Raw genomic sequence first — 18,246 nt, 5'->3', positions numbered from 1 at the left:
CACCAAAAGCACCAGAAGCAAGGACCATTTTTAGCGTATGAACCAAGACAGTAGCTAAGTAAGACCCTCCTACAATCATCAGCCCACAGAAAGAAACTACCTTACAAGAGCTAAAGAAACCAGGTGAGAGACCATATTACCTAGGTTTAGCCTATTATTAAGAAAAGACACATTGAAGGAGACAGGAAAGAGAGAGTGGCCTGAATTACTCTTCCCCCAACTCCAAGCAGCACAGCATGGAGAGAGGGGACTCCCACTTGGGGAGGGAAAGGGATCTAAGTCCACACATTAGACTTGAAACTCAGTACCAGGCTGAGTACCACTGGTGGACTGAGCCGCCAGACCTGTGTTTCCCAGGGGACCAAAGGACTGCCTCTACCACCCCTCCCCTGCCTTGGACAGGACAACACAAAGTAAGGCTGCAGCTTCTCAGGGGCGGGAGCAGGAAGTGTGCAGGAAGAACGCATGGGAACTCAAGTGCCAGGCCAGTGAAACCCAACACTGGGCAGATCCAATGGTCCCATCGGGAGCCGGAGCCTCTGGACCTGCCCAGGTGCCCCCATTACTCAGACTTCTATTCCAGTCAACATCATCTGTGGCTGAATGCAGCACTCTCTGGCCACAAAGAGGCCACAGCAGTGGGCAGCTCACAGCAGCATGGGCCTTGGTCCTGCTCCTGTGCTATGCTGATTGCAGGCAGCTCTGGGTCCTGGGTTTAACAGTGTTGCAGCATGGATGGCCACAGGGCTGGCTACACCATCCCTCCCCCATCACAAGAAGCATAACTTGAAGAGAGTAATTATCTGCTTGGTGAAAGAAGAGGAAGAAAGTCACCAAGGAGCCTGAAGCCAGTACCTCCACAGGGAGGTCCAAAGTGCATAGAATCCCATGGATATGGGTGAAAGCCTGCTGAAACAGACTGCCCTTCCTAGGTACTCTTAGCTCATTCTGAAGAACACACCAACTGTGGGTTTAGGACAAACTTGGGATTGGATTTCCCTCTAATGTTGAAACAGTGACGAACACCAACCATGAACTTGCAGTAAACTTGTGCTTAAAGAGCCATCTAGTCCTGAAAGGCAGTCTCAGAAAAAAGGACCAGCCTGCTTAAAATTTCCGGAAGGACAAGTACAGACATATGTTGACAAGCATCAGAAACTTTCAGGAAAGCATAACTTCATCTAACAGACAAAATAAGTTACCCAAAATACACCATAAAGCAATCAATATGTGCAAACTCTAAGAGAATTCAAAGTAATTGTTTTAAGCAGATTCAGTGAACTTCAAGAAAACACAGAAATATGATTAAGTGTTCTACTGGAGAAACTTAACAGGGAAATGAAAGTAATTTTTAAAAATCAACCAAAAATCCTTGATCTGAAATGTACACTAAGCAAAATTTAAAATACAATAGAAGGCATCAATGATAGAATAGCTTAGAAGAACCAGTGAGCTCAAAGATAGGCTATTTGAAAATATACAGATGGAGGAGGGGAAAAAAGTGAAGCAGAATAAAAAACTCTTAAGGAAACTTGGGGATGGCATGAAAAGAGCAAGTGCTCAGGTTATTGGGGTTCAAGAGGAACTTGAGAACCCCAAAAGGGTAGAAAGCTTCTTTGAAGAGATAACAGAAAAGTTCCCAAACTTAGAGGAGACAAATATCCAGATACAGGAAGGTCAAAGTCACCAGTCAGATCCCATTCAGCCAAACTCTAAATATGAAGGGAGTTCCTCTAAGGAAAGCACTATATACTGAAAAGAGAGATTGATTTGGCAAGAGGAAATTAACTATTGTAAATATATACATAGCCAATACCAGAACAGCCAAATATATAAAGCAAATATTAATAGGCCTAAAAGAAGAGACTGACTTCAATAAAACAACACCAAGGAACTTTAACATCTCACTTTCAGCAATGCACAGGACACCTAGACACCTAGACAATCAACAGAGAAACAGCAGAATTACACAGCACTCTAGACCAGAGGAGCCAGAACACACCTACAGAATCGCCTACTCAAAAGGCACATGGAACATTCTCCAGGATATATCTTATCAGGCCACAATGCAATAACAAGTAAATGAATGACAAGAAAACTCGGAGCTACACAAATACATGGAAATTAAACAACTGACTTCTCAGCAACTAATGTATCAAGGAAAAAGGAAACTTAAAAGTTCCTTGGAACACATGAAAATGAAAACAGAACATATTAAAGCCTATGGGAAAGAGTAAAAGTAACACCAAGACAGACATCTGTAACCATCAGTGAGCAGACAGATTTCACCTCAAGGGACTAAAAAAAAGCAAGAACAATCCCAACCCAAAACTAGCATAAGAAAATACATAATAAAAATCATTTCAGAAATAAATTAGAACCTAAAACACAAGCCACTGAAAACAATACAAAAAAATCAGTTTTTTAAAAAGATAAATTAAATTGAGAAACCCTTAGCTGGACCAAGAAAGGAGAAAACTAAAGTTAATAAAATCATAAGTGAGAAGGAGATTTTATAACTGATGCCTCATAAATACAAAATAAAAATTATCAACTCTACACCAAATTTGATAATTAAGAATAAGTTCCTAAACACATACACCTTACCAAAATTGAAGAGACAGAAAATCTGAATACACGATAGTGAATAAGATTGCATCAATAATCAAAAGTTTTCCAGCAAAAAAAAGCCCAGGAACCAGAAATCTTCACTGGTGAATTCTATCAAATATTTTAAAAAGAACAAATACAAATTCTTGTTCAATTATTCCAAAAAACTAAAGAAGAAATTCAATCTATGAGGTCAGCATTACCCTGATAACAAAATCAGAGATGGGCACAACAGAAAAAGAAAGTCAGAGGCCAATATCTTGATTTTATGGATGCAAAGTTCCTTAATCAAAACTAGCAAACTAAATCCAACAGTACACTTAAACAATTATTCATTATTAGTGGGAGTCATTGCAGGATACAAGGATGGTTCCAAACACACAAATCAATAAGCCTAATAGACCACATCCTAGGAAGGGCAAAAGCATATGAAAGTCTCAACAGATTCAGAAGAAAACCATTGATACAATTCAACATCTCTTCATGATTAAAAAAAAAACTCTGAACAAACTAGGTATAAAAGGAACACTCTCAGCATAATAGAGGCCATATATAAGGAGTATAGAGTTAACATACTGCATGAGAAAACGCTGAGAACTTTCCCTATAAAATCTGCAATGAGCATGCCCCCTTGGAAATGAATAAGTCAGTTGTCACTGTTTGTGGATGACATAATCTTACACGTAGAAACTCCAAAGACTGTACCAAAGACACTCAGAAAGTCCAAGGACCCAAGTTTGATCCCTGGTACCTAAAAAACAAATAAAAACACTCAGAAAAAAAATACATGAATTTGGGAAAGTTGCAGGATAGAAATCAACATATAAAAAATCACAATATTGCTACGTTGTATATATGAATATATGTAGCTGTCAGTCTCAGGTCCCTCCTGCCCCAGGCATCAGGCTCTTGCCTCTTAGCAGGCAGAGGAGGCCCGGGCTGGCTCATCTTGCCTTTACTCACCCACACACAGGCACAAGCAATCAAGGTAACACAAGATTCATCTGCTTCCCAATATCATTAGCACATGCTTTGTAAACAACTTAACCTCAGCTGTCTTAACTTTTTCCTAGAACCTGCAATGTGCAATCACCCCTGAGTGCAGCCTTTCTCCTTTATGATCACAGACGAGGCCAATTAGGGCTCAATTCTCCTCTGAGATATATATATGAGATATGCCAATAGCAAGTTACCTGAAGATCAAAAAAGCAATTCCATTTTCAGTAGATACAAAACAAGATACCTAGGAATAAAGTTAACCAAGGAGTGAAAGATCTCTACAATTGAAATTATAAAACCTTAGTGAAAGGAAGAGGACCCCAAAATGGAAAGACACATCATGTTCATGGACTTTAACAATCAATATCGTTAAAATGTTAGGGGCCGGGGATTTGGCTCAGTGGCACCGCACCTGCCTGGCGAGTGCAAGGTCCTGAGTTCAATCCCTGGTATCAAAAAACGTTGTTAAAATGTTCATATTATCCAAAGCAATCTATTAGATTCAATGCAATTCCCATAAAAATACCAATGACACTCTTCAGAGAACTAAAAAATAATCCTAAAATTCATATAGAACCACAAAAAACACTGAATAGCCAAAGCGATTCTAAGGAAAAAGAAGAAAGCAGGAGGGACTACACACCTGACTTCAAAATACACGGCAAAGCTACAGGAATTGAAACAGCACTGTATCAGCATAAAGACAGACATGTGGACCGATGAAACAGAATAGAGCCAAGAAATGAACAGAGAGACCCAAAGCTGGGTAGAATCCCATGGCATATGACCACAAAGTCGGCGAGAGAGATTTAAAGAATTGCGCAACTTTAAGGGCAAGCAAGTCTGAAACTGTACAGCAGCAGCTGACAAGCCGGGCAGAAACTGATGTTTCCCTCTTGAGACAGATTTTCCCAGAAACCTCCATTTTTGTTCTTAGTCCCTTCATCTGATTGGATGAGACCCACCTCCATCATCAATCATCAAGGGTAATCTCCTTCGCGTCAAGAAACGGCAGAGTGAACCACAGGTACAAAACACCTTCAGAGCAACACCTAGATCGGTGTTTAATACCTGGGGAAATGAGGCCTGAAACCACCTATCAGAGGTGTCACCTGTCATTCTGCTAGTTGATGCCAGGTTCCTTTGTATAGATTTACGCTTCCTGCAATGAGGGATGAGAGTGCTTTCTTTCCTATACTCTAACAAGGTATTTACCACCTTTTTCACATTCTCCCCTCTAACACACATCAAATACTACATCACCTTTCTCTTGTATTTCTCTCCAGTGGGGTGAGTGTCTGTTTACATCCTCATTTACATTTTCTTTGGGCATTCTCAGTATAAAGTATGAAATCTGAGTCCAAACATAGTTCCATGGCTACAGTATTTATTAAATAACCTTCCTTCCCTCCATTGATCTGCCATGTCACCAACTTCCTTTGTGCATTCTTTGTCTATTTCTGGGCTTCCTACTTATTTCAAAATGTGTATTCCTGCATCCACATACCCCATTGTTTTCATTACTGCAACTTTAAAATTTCATGTAATATCAAATAGGGAGATGGATATTTAGGAAGATCATTCTGACCTCATTGTTGGAAATGGATGGCCAAGGGCAGAGGAGGGGAGCCACCAGTGGCTAGATCTTCCTTCAGACAATTCACAAACTCAACAGTGTGGCAGAGGGGACCCAGAGAACCAGACCAACCTGTGAGACTCTAAGGAGACAGCAGTGGGCATAAAGGAAGACCAAAGAGTGCAGACCCCATATGAGTACTTGCTGTAAGGAGACTTTGATGAATCTGCAAGTCTTTTGTATTAGTCAGCTTTCCCGTTGCTGGGACACAATACCCAACACCTACACCTTAAAGGAGGAGAGGCTTACTTTGCCTCATGGTTTCAGGGGATTCAGTCCATGGTCAGTTAGCTCCAAGGCAGAAACATCATGGTGGTAGGGCATGGCAGAGCAAAGCTGCTTAGTTCATGGAGGCCAGGAAGCAGAGCAGGGAACAGTGCAGAGAGGAAGGGACAAGGAACCAGATATAGTCCTCAAAGCCACACCATGATGAGCCACTCAGACACAACAAGTGTGTGTGCCACCAATCCCCTGGGCCAATCGAGCTGAACCTGCACACTTTTCCTCTCCAACACTGGTCGCAGGCTGAGACACAGCGTTACTGTGGGCAGAGGAATCCTGCAGAATGGCCATCGTGGGACATCTGTTCAAATAGGACCCCTTGTTGAGGGACAATGGTCCACACAGCCATGGGTGTCAACCTTCCCGCACATTGTGCCACCTGGCAGCGATCCCCGGCCCAGAGCCTCTGGCTTCCTTGTTCAGAAGCACGGTCTCGGCAGGGTACGAAGCCCCAGGTGCTTCCCACGGGCAGCGCTGGGGAAACCACTTCTCTACTTCCAAGGTGCAGGTGCTGTGCTGCTGCAGGCTGCGCAGGGGTGGGCAAGGGAGCAGTGCGCAACAAGCCAGGGCCCTGCCACTCCCCGGGGTCCTCCCTGTCCTCAGAACTTCAAGGTGTCAGCAGTGCAGCTCAGCCACCTCTCCCACCCCTCCCCAGCTGGTGATGCTTTGCCCACCACGGAGGCCCTGTTCTGAAATGTTACCTTAATTAGGTTAATGAATTGGGCTCCCTGGCCTGCGGAACACGTGGACCGAGTGACGAATTAGTCAGAATTTCCCAACACGATTACCCTCGTATCCATCAGGGGAAGTCAGATTACAGGGTGCTAGCGGACACCCCAAAACCTCAGTGGCTTAAAACCACAGAGGCTCCTCTCTCCCCAGGCTGCGTGTCCCCCTTCCAAAGGTGCGTGGCCACTCAAACTCCAAGGGGACTGGGACCTGTGACCCCACCCTGCCCGGAGAGGCGCAGGGTGAGGACCCCAGCTGTCACACAGGCCACCCGAGCCCACGCAGCCCCTCGGGACAGCGAGGTCCCCTCCAGTGGGGACATCAGCCTGTGGCAGACAAACTCCGGTCGCGTTACCTGGCCTGGCTGCTTCTCTGGAAGGCCTAAGCGGTGCAGGCAAGGTGGTGGCCTCCCGTCCCCTGCCACACTGCGGCTGGCCGCAGTCCCCCGAGGCAGGCCCAGACTCGCGTTGGTGCCACTCCTGCCCAGCTGCCGCGGACTCCAGGCGGCTGACTTCCTCCATGGCTCTGCTCCAGCCAGGCTGAGGATCAAAGTCCCCGGAGCCTGGCCCGCCCCCCACCGCCCAGCAAGTGGCTTCTGAGCCGGGCTCTTGCCGGCAGGGGCTGTCAGAGGCTGCTGTGACTCAGTCTCCCTTCAAAGGCTGGGTTCAGCGGTAGCCTGCAGGAGGCCAGTCCGCCCGAACGTTTGAGGCACTGCCTCAGAAACTGGAGTGCGGCACCAGCGCCCACTCGCTCTCCCACCCACTTCCACTGCCAGTGAGCTGCCTCAGCTTACCCTCCCGCCCCGCCTGCGAGGCCCCTCCCCGCGTGGACCCGCCTTCTCCCGGGCCCGGGCTCCTCCCAGGAGGGCCCTCCCCCTTCCAGCCTCAGCCCAGGCACAATTTTCAGGGTGCTTTGCTTTTTCAAATTTTTTTTTTTGTACCAGGGATCGAACTCGGGACCTTGGACTTGCGAGGCAGGCGCAGGAACCACTGAGCTAAATCCCTGGCCCTGTTTTGATTTTAATATTTGTACTGGCCGGGCTTGGTGGGACACACCTATAATCTCAGCACTCGGGAGGCTGAAGCAGGAGGATCATCGAGAGTTCGAGGCCAGCCTGGGCTACATAGTGAGACCTGACTCAAAAACAAAAATTATATGGAATATTAGTATATTCCCCCTACCTGGGTACCTCAAGGAAGTTCTGCAAGCTGCCGGCTGAGTCCCTGGGGTCACGGAGCCTGGGGTCCCCCCTCCAGCTCAGCCCTGCCACACTCCCCAGCTGCGGGTCCTCAGGTGAGAGACTGTGCCACTGTGCCTCAGTGTCCTTGTCCAGGAAATGGGGGTGCCCGGCAGCGGGGTGTCCAGGAGGACTGAGCGGGCTGTGTGCGCAGCGCCCCGGAAGAGCACCTGACACAGGTGTGCTTCCGATGTCCCCCAGTCCACATCCCGCAGCCAGCGAGAGCCCTCTGATCAGCGGGCAGGCAGAGCTCGGGGCCTTCCCAGCCCCTCCCGGCTGAAGCACCCACAAAAGCCAAGCTGCCTGTGGCAGATCCTCTCTCCACTGCCTGGGGATCCACGGGTCGCCAGCAGGGGGGCTGGGTTCAGACTCCTGGGACGTCGCCCGGTGCGTCCGAGAGAACAGCCGTCCGGCCCACCTTGGGCGGTCGCCCTGCAGGGCCATGTGCCCAGACGTGGGGTCCTTCCTTCTGCCTGGAGAGAGAAATGAGGGAGGCTGGACGGGCAGCAGGTCCTAGCCCGGGACAGGGACACCGTCGAATGGGCACATTCTGCAAATGTGAGGTCGGGCCCTGCAGGCCAGGCAGCGGAACCCTCAGGGCAGAGCCAAAGTGATTTAGACCTCACAACCCAGACTCCTGCATGCACACGCACCCTTACAAGTGCACACAGTGCAAAGTCCCCCCAACACGCACACGTGCACACAGGTGCACCATGCACACACCCAGGGTTGTTATGCAGGCTCTGCAACACTTTTACTAATGACAATCCCTCAGGGCCTAACAAGGAGGGGAAATGTCACCTTTTGCTTTTTCCCTGGCCGATCTGTCAAAAGGAGGCCCAGTGAGGAAGGAAGTGGCAGGGCAGCTGGCGCCCTCTGGTGGACAGTGACTTCTCACACCGCACCCTGCTGGGGGCAGAGCTGTAAAACACCAAAGGCGCAGTCTAAGGCTCAGCCCTATCCCGCACCCTCCAACCCCGGAGGGGACCGAGATGGCGGAGATGCTGCCCTTGCCCTCACGGCGCTCTCAGTCTCTCAAGTCACTGTCTCTCCTAGCCCGGGCTGTTCTGCCCGGTGTCCAGATGGCAGCTTGAACGTAATTCCATGCAGTCGGACGCGCCACGCTCGGATGCCGCCCAGGTTCTGCTCGCCCGTGAGTTCTCATGCTTACCGGGACACTGTGACCTGCAGTGAGCGCAGAGAAGGCGTGAGACTTGCCCGAAGTCACACAATTCATCGATGCTACAGGGTGGCTTTGATTCCCTTTTAACTCATGCAAATGACACGAGTTCAGATTTTACAATGGTGCCCGCAGTGAGAGCCCATGCCCCGCCCACCTGGCCGGGGCCAACCTCAGTCCTTAGTTTCCTGTGAATTCCTCTCTATGCATTTTGTGCACATAGAAGTTTTTATTTGTATTAGTACATGATTCCAGTGCATGATGATTATACTCATCATGGGGAGTTGGTACATGCACATAACATATCTTAATTCTTTCAAAAGTTTTTTCCAAAAAGGTACAAAGGGTAGGATGCTACACAACATTCTCAGCCTTGCCTTTTAGTGATGTCGCTGAAGATTATTCCGTGCAGTGAGTGCACAAAGTTATCGTGCTCTTTTTGAAAATCCATATAACCCCCGGGCATGTGGACCTGCCCATGGCAGATGGGCATTTAGGGGTTGCCAGTCCTCTGCTCCTACAAAGGCGCTGCAGTGAACCTCCTTGTGCATTCCTCCTTTCACGCCAGTAGCAGTGCTGGGTCACTGGAAATGTACTTTGTGATTCTGATCGGTGTTGTCAAACCTCCCTCTTTTCCTGTTCTACCAGCTGACACCCCCTCCATTGACAGGAAGTGGAACCTGGGACTTCCGGACTCCACAGCCAAAACTGTCTCCATGGTAGCCCACACCCCCTGGCCACACCCCCAGCATCATGACTGGGATTCCAGCAGACAAGCACCACACATCTGGTGACCCACCTCTGGAGCAGTATGTCTTGTGCAAGACAGTTGTCCTGACTTTCAGGGTACAATGTCCATCCAGTCAACAAGCAGAGCTCCTGGACAACTGGGCCCAGGGTGGGAACTGCACACACCTCCCCAGGCTTCCAAAGAGGGCAGAAAAAGGGCCTCTGACCCCCAGGCCTTCACAGCCATGGCCTCTCCTTTGGCCACTGTTGCAACCAAATTTCTGCTAGTGTCACACAATACCTGAGAAAACAAATTTACAAGAAGAAAAAGTTCATTTGGCTCATGGTTTCCAAGGTTTCAGTCCATGGTTGGCTGGCTCCATTGCTGTGGACCTGTGGCAGGTGAGAACATCATGGAGGAGAGGCATGGTGGGGCACAGCTGCTCACCTCATGGCAGCTGGGGAGCAGAGAGAAAATGAGAAGCTGGGCCAAGATCCCCCCCTCCAGGTGACGACTCCATGACCTACTTCCTCCTACCAGGCCTGTCATGGTTTAGACCTAGATGGTTCCCCAGAAGGCTGTGTGTCCTGAGGTGGGGCTTTCAGAGGTGATTGGGTCATGGGGTGCTATACTCAGTGGTGGACTCATCCCCTGGGAGTTCAGAGGTAACTGCTGTTAGGAGGCAGAGTTTGGTGGAAAGAGGCGGTCACTGGGGGCATGACTTGGAAGGGTCTACCCCTCCTAGGTCCTCCCCTGTCTCTGCTTCCTGGCTGCCATGGGATGAGCAGCTGTTCTCCACTCAGGCCCTTCCACCGTGCTGCTTCTGCCTTGGAGCTAGCCAACCATGGACTGAACACAGAAGTCAAGATGGACCTCTCCTCCTTCAAGTTGTGAGGGTCAGGTATTTCGTCCCAGCAACAAGAAAGTGACTGAGATAAGAAGGGTCCTGCTACAGGGAACCGTGGAGACGCCAGCCGCTGCCTGGTGCTCCATCTTCCCAGTGGCCCGCTGCTGAGCAGCACAGGCTCCCTGGAGAGACAGCAATAGAAGACCTAGCACCTCACTGCTCCCCCTGAACGCAGCTCCCTTCTGCTTTCCCTGGGCTGCACTGGCATCAAGGGACACCTGGTCAGCCACTGCCAGGCCACCCTTCGTTCTGAGGGGACTGGGATGTGGGGGAAAGGTGCAAGGGACAGAGGACACTCAGCCCAGTCACCTCATCATTCCCTGAGGCTCCTCCAGCGATGGGAGACAAGGCTCCAGCATGGCCTGCATATCCTGTCTGACCACCAGCCTCAGGGGCCCCGGGTGTCAGGAAGCCCAGCTGGGCCCCACTCGACACCTGGGAGAAACGGGGTGGAGATGGAGCCTGGGGAACGATCCAGGCGGCTCCTGGGAAGGCCACCCTGGGCCCCCTTGTGAGCACAGTGGGCAGGGAGCCAGGCGACCTGCCCTGCCACACCCTCCCTCCGTCTGGTCAGGCATGACAGCGTACTGGGGACCTTGCCCTAGGGACTCAGCGATGACTTCCCCAGTGCTCCTTGAGTTGCAGGGCAGCACTGATTTAAAAAATAAAGAGAAGGGCCGGGGATTTAGCTCAGTGGTTCCACCGCCTGCCTCCCAAGCTCAAGGTCCCGAGTTTGATCCCCGGTACCAAAAAAATAAATAAATAAAGAGAAAGTCCTTTCACTTTCTGTCTCTGTGACTAACACCTGAGGTAATCACCTTAAGAAGGAGTCGTTGCTTTGAGCTCATGGTCTCAATCCATGGTCCTGTGGCCCTGTGACTCTGGGCCTGCAGGCACATCATGCAAATGCCAGATGCGCACAGCAGAGCAGGGCTGTCCACCTCATGGCCACCCAGAACTGAAGAGACCGCAGGGCCAGGTTCCAACATCCCCTCAAGAGCTCGGCCTTGGAGCCTAAGCTCCTCTCTGCAGGCTCCACCTCCTCAGTGGTCCACCACCTCCCCACAGTGCCACAGGCTGGGGATAGGAGCTTCTGGGGGACATTTCAAATGCAAGCTGTGGCAGAGGGCCTCTCCTGCAACATTTCAGATGCAATGGCCAGCCCAACTGGCAGCTGCTTTTCTCTCATGAGGGCAGATCCCAGAAGGAGAGCTCAGTCAGTTTGCTTTTGGGGGAAGTGGGTGTGACAGGATCTTGCTATGTAGTTCAGGCTGGCCTTGAACTCATTATATAGCCAAGGCTGGCCTTGAACTTGCAGTGAGCCTCCTGCCTCAGCCTCCCGAGTGCTAGGATACAGGTGTTTGCCACTATGCACACTCTTCTTGTCATATGTCAAATGTGGCTTCTGCTACCAGAGCAAATTACCTCCCAGTCAGGTGCAAAAGCAATAGGTCCATGGTCCTCACATAATGGGTAAGAAATTTCTTCAATGCATAAGAAATCATTTAGGTGAGATCAGTATGGTAATTATGTCTTTAAAAAAATAAAGAAAGAAAGGAGACCATATGTGTGATTCCTACTGCCCTGTCTGAGGGTGCGGTAAGGAGATGTCAGGGACTTGGTTCAGGATAATATGAAGGTAGACATCAAACCAGATTGGCCTGACCGTGGTGACCACCAGAGCTGGGCTGCAGTCTCCCAGAGGCTCGCTGTACCACTTGTCTGCTGCTGTACCTGCCTGGATTTTTCTATAGTAAAAAGGAGGAGGGAGAGGAGGAGGAGGAGAGGAAGAAGCTCAGAGAGCTTGGTGAAAACTCAGCCCCTTGAGGGACCGAGGCTGCACAATCAATGACAGTCAGGGCCCGGACTCTGCCCATCAAATTCCAGCAGCAAACCACAGCTGTGCACCAGCTGGGGCTGAGAGGCTGAGAACAGAGGGGGACAGAGGGGACAGCAGGACCCTCCCCAGCGGCCCCCATGCAGGCCTGTTTTGTCCCCACCCTTAGGTCCACAGCACCAGGCAGATGACCAGGGCTGCGGCCTGTTCTCTCCCAGTCCTGGTCCTGCTCAGCAGGAAGAGCGGTGCCTGGGCGAGCCCGAGCAGATCCAATCTTTATTAAAATCTCTGCACACGATGCTCCCGAGTTGGTGCTTTGTTCCTGGCATCTGGAATCGCACAGTTTCTTACATGTGGCCCTGAGACAAAGCAAGTTTGACCGACGGGCCCTGGTCCCAATCCTGAAGAACCCCCCGCCAGGCTACGTTTGAGCTCCCGAGTTCCCGGGTCGGCGGTGGCCCTGGAGGAGGTTTTCAGTGAAGCCGGCAGACTCTGAGGTCACTGTGGAGGCCTGGCGGGCCAAGCCGAGCCACAGCAGTGTTACAGCGCTTTGGCAGGCCCAGGACTCAGCCTGGAGTTTGTCACCTCTCAGGAGGCCTTCACGGCTGTGCCTGGGGGTCCCGCCTGACCCAGGAGGCCCAGGCTTCAAGTTCTATGTGGGTCCTCAGCTCTCGGCCAAAGGCCTTGCCCCCCTGTCTGCTTTACTTAGTGGGGGTCTAGGTCTGGGTTTTAGGGGGCTTTTAAGGTTTGTACTTTTTTTTTTTTTTTTTGAGACAGGGTCCTGCTCTTCGGTTCAGGCTGGCCCTGAATTCACTATTTGGCCCAGGCCACCCTCAAGCTCGCAGTGGTCCTCCTGCCTCAGCCTCTGGAGTGCTGAGATTACAGGCATGCGCCACCATGCTCGGCCTTCTACTTCTTTTTTTTTTTTTTGGTACTGGGGATAGAACTCAGGACCCTGCACTTGTGAGGCAGGCGGTGGAACCACTGAGCTAAAGCCCCAGCCACTGCCTTCTACTTCTTAAGAAGAAAAAACATCAAAAGTGAAAAGCACTGACTTTGATATATGGGGAAGTACAGAAAATATGGCCAGAGAAGATAGGCAACTGGTAGGAATGTAAAATGGTCAACTATATGGGAACACAGCAGTTTCTAAAAACTTTAAATGTCCCCTTCCCTGTGATCACATTCAGGAGAAATGAAAGCATGTGTCCAAAAAAGACTTGCATATTAATGCACATGGCAGCTTTCTTTGTAAAACCCCACAACTGAAGCTAACTCAAATGTCCATCCACAGCTGAAATGATAGAGATGCAATAGAATAGCATGCAGCAATAAAAAAGGACAAGCTATTGATATGCACAACAGCATAGACAAATATCAAAATAATTAAGGTGAGTGAAGGGAGTCAGACAAAAAGGAAACATCATGTATGATTCCATCTGTATGTAATTTTCAGAAATGCACACTAAACTCTAGTGCCAGAAAGCAGATAAGTGTTAAAGCTTGTTTTGGGAAAAATCATTAAGAGGAGTTTCAGGATAAGGATATGTTCACTATCTTGGGTGTGGTGCTGGCTTCACAGGTATACAATTGAGTCAAAATTTACCCAACTGTACACCTTAAACTTGTGCAGTTCACGTCCATTCTATCTTAGCAAATTTGTAAGAAAAAAAAGTTAGAGGAGGAAAATGGCTTTAATAAGATGCAGTCAGGAAAAGGGAAAGACTGCGGCTTTATATAAGGCATAGCTGCCTATGTCTGGTCATTGTCACCAACGCCACCACAAGGTGAGCCCTGCAGGCCCTTTCTGTACCCCCAAGCCCGCTTTCCTCTTCCTGCCTCCACTGTGGAGCTAGAGCAATGAAATGTTAGCTTCCTCCTCTCCTTGGTGACCAGAGACAACGTAAGCACCGTTTGGGCTAATGAAGTCTAAGTGGGAAAATTCTAGGGATGGCCAGGAAAGCTTTGGCTTTTCTGATTTCTTAAAAGAGGAAGGAGACAAATGCAAATTGTGCTTCCTTCCTCCTTCCATCCTGCCCGGAGTGCAGGTGTGATGTCTGGAACCATGGGCCTGAGGAGAGGGACACCAAGTCACAGTGAGCACCCCCACCTAGCTTCAGTCTCCCCGCTCTGTGAGGGAGATAAATCCCTATGCCACAGCCACTCTGCACCACCGCCTTATCTTTTATAGATGAATGCGTCTGTAACTTATCCATTCCCAGAGGAGTGGGTGGAGAGCAGCTGAGGCCATGACGCAGTCAAGAGAAGTTGAGTGTATTAGTCAGCTTTCCTGGGGTTGGGACCAAATGCCTGACATACACAGTTTAAAGGAGAGATATAATTTGGCTCACAGTTCAGGGGATTCAGTCCATGGCCAGCTGGCTCCAAGGCAGGAACATCACAGTGAGAGGATGTGGTGGAATAAAGTGCCTTAGTTCATGGGGTCAGGAACCAAGAGAACAGTATCAGAAAGAAGGGAGGAGGGGCCAGATAATATCCACCTGGACACACCCAGCAGTGTGTGCTACTAATCCCCTAAGCACCTGGACAGCCAACCAAGATGCCAAGTAAGCTTAACTGTGACAGAAAAAGAATGGTCAGGTAGAGGGAAGAAACTAGAAGGAGTCCGTAATGAGGAGGGTTTAGCTCTAAATACCTCAAAATCCTCCAAGGCTCTGATTGTGCAATAGTAGCCATGAGTCACTCCTCCTTCCTGGGCCTGGAGACACACCCAGACACACACGCAGAGACAGGACAAATGGGACTTCAGCCCCTGTGCACCCAGGAGGACACTGCCTTCTCCCTTTCTCCACCAGGTTCAAAGGGTCAGGCGTAGGGTGGGGGGTTCTAGGAGTGTTGTCTTTCAGGATAAGGGGGAAAGGGGCCATCATGGGACAAGCCCTGCTGTGAAAATAATCTCCTCTCTGAGCTGTGAATTGTAATCGGGCATCTCTAACATGAGAGCAGCTATAACAAACACAGTAATAGGTTTTTATTGATCCCTCACCAGGCTCCAAGCACTTCACTTGCTGAACACTCTATAGATAACATCTGATTTAGAAATCTCAACAACACTATTCAGCATTATTCCTGTTTACAAATAAAGAAACTGAGGCCCAGGGTGGTTAAGTAACTGGCCCCGTCACACAGCTGGTGAGCATGACTCACATTAAAGGACACCACTCAAACTTTCGATTCTTGGGGTCCCTTCCATGGGAGAAGTCACTCCACCACTGCCTTTGATGTAGCAAAGAGGTTTATGAAATCCTCAAGGTAAAGTTTTCTGTTTTGGCTGTTATTTCATAAAATCACCAGGCTGGTTATTCTTCCAAAAGCATCTTTCTGCAGTAGACTGAAAAATAGCTTTTCCCCCTTGTTTGTCACCATGTCCCTTATGAGGCCATAAAGGGGAAGAGTGGGACTGGCCAGAACCGTGCTGGGAGACAAGGCAATAAACCACCCCAGGCTGCTTTAACCTGTGGAGCCCAGTATTCTTGGCTATTACTACTGTTGTCTTCAAAATAATTAATATGCACTCAGTGCCCTTTTTTAAATGTATTAACTCAATTTCCCCTCAATTCCTTGAGGTGGATACTATTATAATCTCATTTTACCTTTGAGGACCATGGCCCACCAAAGCTCACACAACACACGAAAGCTTTTAGGCAAAAGAATCTCCTACTCTTCTCACACATGGATCCTGGGACAGAAAACAAAGCCTTGAACCTCAAGTCCACAATGGCACCTCTTGTGGTCCTAAGCACTTCCTGTTCTGCCCTCTGCCACAAGGAGCCCCTCACTGCCCCACAGCGCCCCCATCAGGCCTGGGGGTCCACAGCCAACTCCTCAAAGCTGTTACCAAGGCCTGTAAGATGACTGAGCTTCCTCTCCACGCCTGTCATCAAACACACCCTCCCATGTGAGCAGTTGTTCAAACACTGACAAAATTTAAATCCAATAAACCCAGAGAAAATATTTTATATTATGAAGATCAAATTCAATCTACAAGAAAGCACTCTGAAAAACACAAAGCTGTTTGACCGGGATTAATGGAAAATGCTGTCACACCTTGAAGTCCAACCAAATTCTTCGGGATCCTTCCAGAAGGCAGGCTCCTCTCATGGCAGCTGCCCAAGTGTGTCACGCCCTCTGTCCCCAACATGCTCTCTTCTGGCCACTGCAAGTCCCACACCAAGAGACCCTGAGTCCCTTTGCGGCCAGGAGGGCTGATGTAAATCCACATGACAATGCTCTGATAGTCTCAGCCTCTGATTCCCCACGAGCTCTGGAAACCCCAGGGTTACTGTTACCTCAGCAGAGTTCTGGGCTCCCCTATGCCAAATTTGCTTTTCCTATTGGGAAAACTTTTCTCCCTGGAAGAGGCCAGGGGGTGCGGCATTGGCCACCCAAAGCCACCCGGGCCTGCTGCATGGGGCATCACAGCGCCCTGTCCTCCCTGCTCTGAGCCCCACAAGAGGCCACTCAGGTGACCCAGAGCTGGCCCTGGGAAGGTCCCTCAGCCCCTGGCAGTCCCCAGCTCCACCTACCCCAGGGATAACTAAGGACACTTCAGCACCACCTCCCCACGGACAGTGCTTAATCCGAGGTACTAAAATTAGCAATGAGATGTCCACTTTCCACCTACCAAGCTGGCAAATATACTTTAATTGTAATAAAAGGAAACCACACGCAGCTGGTTGGAAACACATACAACCAGATAGGCTTGGTGTTGCGCACATGTAATCCCAGCAGCTCAGGAGGCTGAGGCAGGAGGACTGCATGTTTAAACCAGTCTGGGCAGCTTAGCGAGACCCTGTCTCAAAATAAAAAACTTCTAAACTTTTTTTTTAAAGGTCTGTGGATGTAGCTCAGTATTGAAGAAAAGAAAAAAAAAAAAGCAAAGGGGAATGGGAAAGGAGAAAAAGAAGAGAAAGAAAAGTAAGAAAAGAAGAGAAAAAAAGTAAAGAAAAGAATGTATAGGGCTAGGGATTTAGCTCAGTGGTTCCACCACCTGCCTCGCAAGCACAAGGTCCAGAGTTCGATCCCCAGTACCAAAAAAATAAAAAAAAGAATGTACAACCAAGCCAGGAGTGGTGACATACACCTACAGTCCCAGAACTCTGGAGGCTGAAGCAAGAGGATGGCTTGAGTCCAGGAATTTGAGACCAGCCTGGGTAACATAGTGAGACTCTATGGGAAAAAAAAATCTTTCAGAATAATATTTAGCAATACCAATAACAGGGTTTGTAAAAAGTGCTAAATTTAAGCCTCAAGGATGTTCATTATAGCAATGATTATAATGGCAAAAAAATAAATTGGACTTAACCTAAATGTCACATAAGAGGATTAAGGAGGGACGGGATTTAGCTCAGTGGCATCATGCCTGCCTTGCAAGTGCAAGGTTCTGAGTTCAATCCCTGGTACCACCAAAAAGAGAGAGAGAGAGAGAGAGGGGGGATTAAGGAGATAAATCAGAACATTTCTGTATCATGAAAATGAAGATGTGGAATAATTTAAGGACATAGGGAAAACAGTTTACAAGATGATATTAAATGGAAAATCAGGTTACAAAGTAGAACAATGCTGTTTTTAAAAATTATATCCATATAGGGCCAGGGATTTAGCTCAGTGGTTCCAGCGCCTGCCTCGAAAGCACAAGGTTCCAAGGTCAATCCCCGGTACCAAAAAAAAAAAATATATATATATATATATATATATATATATATATATATATATATCCATATGCACGTTTGCATGAGAGAAAGAGATCTATGCCCTGAAATGGATATTTCCAAAGGTTAGTAGTGGTTATTTATGAGTTAGGTGATAGGTGATTTTTATTTTCTTACAAAGGTTTTCTACATTTTCCACATTTTCCACCATGATTATGCCATCATTGGTAATCATAAATCTGACTGAGGCGAGAGTGTCCTGAGAATCCGAGGCTGCTGGGCCAACCTGGCCACATTCCAAGCTGGGAGTGGTGCCTTCTGAGACCCTGGCATGGTCAGGACATACTGGGGTCATTCTGTTCTGGGGCCCTGCCACTGGGGGCCATTTAAATATGGTCAGCATTTCTCTGAATGGAAATAGTACCCA

The 18,246-nt window shown here is 48.8% G+C and overlaps 1 long non-coding RNA gene across 6 annotated transcripts in view; it reads right to left on the bottom strand.

The window, feature by feature from the left end:
* The window catches only part of LOC110350162 (uncharacterized), a 46,450-nt gene extending 28,637 nt beyond the window's left edge, over positions 1-17,813 (bottom strand). For all 6 annotated transcript variants that reach the window (XR_015439240.1, XR_015439251.1, XR_015439243.1 and 3 more), the window contains exons 1-2: positions 8,295-17,813; positions 6,612-7,966 (exon numbers count right to left, since the gene is read on the bottom strand). This is a non-coding gene — a long non-coding RNA (uncharacterized LOC110350162). The remainder of the gene's footprint in view (positions 1-6,611; positions 7,967-8,294) is intronic.
* Positions 17,814-18,246: the final 433 nt, after the last annotated feature.

Source organism: Heterocephalus glaber, unplaced genomic scaffold, assembly GCF_053883595.1.
Source record: "Heterocephalus glaber isolate CG9 unplaced genomic scaffold, H.glaber_assembly_v1.0 deba00000122, whole genome shotgun sequence".
Taxonomy (NCBI): Eukaryota; Metazoa; Chordata; class Mammalia; order Rodentia; family Bathyergidae; genus Heterocephalus; species Heterocephalus glaber.
Note: the sequence above shows the minus strand (reverse complement) of the source record. Positions and strands in the feature narration are given on the sequence as shown.